This window comes from Astyanax mexicanus, chromosome 15 (assembly GCF_023375975.1).
Source record: "Astyanax mexicanus isolate ESR-SI-001 chromosome 15, AstMex3_surface, whole genome shotgun sequence".
Classification (NCBI taxonomy): domain Eukaryota; kingdom Metazoa; phylum Chordata; class Actinopteri; order Characiformes; family Acestrorhamphidae; genus Astyanax; species Astyanax mexicanus.
This window is the reverse complement of record NC_064422.1, coordinates 28,352,501-28,355,000: the sequence shown is the minus strand read 5'-3', so window position 1 is coordinate 28,355,000 and position 2,500 is coordinate 28,352,501. Positions and strand designations below refer to the sequence as shown.

At 44.6% G+C, this 2,500-nt stretch overlaps 8 non-coding genes across 8 annotated transcripts; all 8 read right to left on the bottom strand.

Annotated features, from left to right (window-relative positions):
* Nucleotides 1–72: 72 nt before the first annotated feature.
* trnal-aag (transfer RNA leucine (anticodon AAG)) lies at nt 73–154 on the bottom strand. Its single transcript has one exon. It is a non-coding gene; the product is annotated as a tRNA-Leu (tRNA).
* Nucleotides 155–286: 132 nt separating this feature from the next.
* trnal-aag (transfer RNA leucine (anticodon AAG)) lies at nt 287–368 on the bottom strand. Its single transcript has one exon. It is a non-coding gene; the product is annotated as a tRNA-Leu (tRNA).
* A 244-nt stretch (nt 369–612) lies between these two features.
* Nucleotides 613–694, bottom strand: trnal-uag (transfer RNA leucine (anticodon UAG)). Its single transcript has one exon. It is a non-coding gene; the product is annotated as a tRNA-Leu (tRNA).
* A 290-nt stretch (nt 695–984) lies between these two features.
* trnal-aag (transfer RNA leucine (anticodon AAG)) lies at nt 985–1,066 on the bottom strand. Its single transcript has one exon. It is a non-coding gene; the product is annotated as a tRNA-Leu (tRNA).
* A 130-nt stretch (nt 1,067–1,196) lies between these two features.
* On the bottom strand, nt 1,197–1,278 carry trnal-aag (transfer RNA leucine (anticodon AAG)). The gene has a single exon. It is a non-coding gene; the product is annotated as a tRNA-Leu (tRNA).
* Nucleotides 1,279–1,522: 244 nt separating this feature from the next.
* On the bottom strand, nt 1,523–1,604 carry trnal-uag (transfer RNA leucine (anticodon UAG)). The gene has a single exon. It is a non-coding gene; the product is annotated as a tRNA-Leu (tRNA).
* Nucleotides 1,605–2,078: 474 nt separating this feature from the next.
* Nucleotides 2,079–2,160, bottom strand: trnal-aag (transfer RNA leucine (anticodon AAG)). Its single transcript has one exon. It is a non-coding gene; the product is annotated as a tRNA-Leu (tRNA).
* A 132-nt stretch (nt 2,161–2,292) lies between these two features.
* trnal-aag (transfer RNA leucine (anticodon AAG)) lies at nt 2,293–2,374 on the bottom strand. The gene has a single exon. It is a non-coding gene; the product is annotated as a tRNA-Leu (tRNA).
* Nucleotides 2,375–2,500: the final 126 nt, after the last annotated feature.

Genomic DNA, 2,500 nt, shown 5'->3' with positions numbered 1-2,500 from the left:
AAAATGCCCCAAACAACTAGGTTAAGTTCAGAAAGGAGACAGTTGTGCATCGAAGACGTTCAAAAGCACTGATGGCAGCGGTGGGATTCGAACCCACGCCCCCAAAGAGACTGGAGCCTTAATCCAGCGCCTTAGACCGCTCGGCCACACTACCTCTGTAAAGCTTGTTTTCATTTTATCATATGGAGTTACCATCTCAGAAAACAACAAGCCCAAAATGCCCCAAACAACTAGGTTAAGTTCAGAAAGGAGACAGTTGTGCATCGAAGACGTTCAAAAGCACTGATGGCAGCGGTGGGATTCGAACCCACGCCCCCGAAGAGACTGGAGCCTTAATCCAGCGCCTTAGACCGCTCGGCCACGCTACCTCTGTAAAGCTTGTTTTCATTTTATCATTTGGAGTTACCATCTCAGCAACATGAAAAAAGAACATTTAAAAAGGAAAAGATCCCTTCCTGCTGAAAGTGACCTTATGTTCCACATGCATGTTGTCATTTGATACATATTCTAATCTATCTGCAGCAAAGGAAAGCGGAAAGCAACCACAGCGATACACTTTACCAAGCGGATGGCCGTTAAGTTGAGTATGATCTCTGTTCACAAAATTCCAATTGGCAGTGGTGGGATTTGAACCCACGCCTCCAGAGAGACTGGAGCCTAAATCCAGCGCCTTAGACCACTCGGCCACACTACCGCCCACAACCTATTGTCAAATTGTGTACAAAAGGAAAATGCACTGCTTTAAACAAAAGCGAGGACATTGGACAAAAATCTGCAGGTTCAAGATTAGGTGAAAGAGACTAACATGAAGTTTCCAAGTAATTTGATGTTTTGAAGAAATTCCATGATAAAGTTTTGAAGACGTTTCCAAACAATGCTCTCTGTTTAAAAGTGTGCAGCAACTTTTCAGTTGTAAAGTCCCAAACAACAAGGTTAAGTTCAGAAAACAGACAGTTGTGCATCTAAGACACTCAGAAGCACTCATGGCAGCGGTGGGATTCGAACCCACGCCCCCGAAGAGACTGGAACCTTAATCCAGCGCCTTAGACCGCTCGGCCACGCTACCCCTGCAAACTAAATTTATTTTTTTATATGGAGTTACCATCTCAGAAAACAACAAGCCCAAAATGCCCCAAACAACTAGGTTAAGTTCAGAAAGGAGACAGTTGTGCATCAAAGACGTTCAAAAGCTCTCATGGCAGCGGTGGGATTCGAACCCACGCCCCCGAAGAGACTTGAGCCTTAATCCAGCGCCTTAGACCGCTCGGCCACGCTACCTCTGTACTGCTTGTTTTCATTTTATCATTTGGAGTTACCATCTCAGCAACATGAAAAAAGAACATTTAAAAAGGAAAAGATCCCTTCCTGCTGAAAGTGACCTTATGTTCCACATGCATGTTGTCATTTGAAACATATTCTAATCTATCTGCAGCAAAGGAAAGCGGAAAGCAACCACAGCGATACACTTTACCAAGCGGATGGCCGTTAAGTTGAGTATGATCTCTGTTCACAAAATTCCAATTGGCAGTGGTGGGATTTGAACCCACGCCTCCAGAGAGACTGGAGCCTAAATCCAGCGCCTTAGACCGCTCGGCCACACTACCGCCCACAACCTATTGTCAAATTGTGTAGAAAAGGAAAATGCACTGCTTTAAACAAAAGCGAGGACATTGGACGAAAATCTGCAGGTTCAAGATTAGGTGAAAGAGACTAACATGAAGTTTCCAAGTAATTTGATGTTTTGAAGAAATTCCATGATAAAGTTTTGAAGACGTTTCCAAACAATGCTCTCTGTTTAAAAGTGTGCAGCAACTTTTCAGTTGTAAAGTCCCAAACAACAAGGTTAAGTTCAGAAAACAGACAGTTGTGCATCTAAGACATTCAGAAGCACTCATGGCAGCGGTGGGATTCGAACCCACGCCCCCGAAGAGAGCTCGGCCACGCTACCCCTGCAAACTAAATTTATCTTTTTATATGGAGTTACCATCTCAGAAAACAACAAGCCCAAAATGCCCCAAACAACTAGGTTAAGTTCAGAAAGGAGACAGTTGTGCATCGAAGACGTTCAAAAGCACTGATGGCAGCGGTGGGATTCGAACCCACGCCCCCAAAGAGACTGGAGCCTTAATCCAGCGCCTTAGACCGCTCGGCCACACTACCTCTGTAAAGCTTGTTTTCATTTTATCATATGGAGTTACCATCTCAGAAAACAACAAGCCCAAAATGCCCCAAACAACTAGGTTAAGTTCAGAAAGGAGACAGTTGTGCATCGAAGACGTTCAAAAGCACTGATGGCAGCGGTGGGATTCGAACCCACGCCCCCGAAGAGACTGGAGCCTTAATCCAGCGCCTTAGACCGCTCGGCCACGCTACCTCTGTAAAGCTTGTTTTCATTTTATCATTTGGAGTTACCATCTCAGCAACATGAAAAAAGAACATTTAAAAAGGAAAAGATCCCTTCCTGCTGAAAGTGACCTTATGTTCCACATGCATGTTGTCA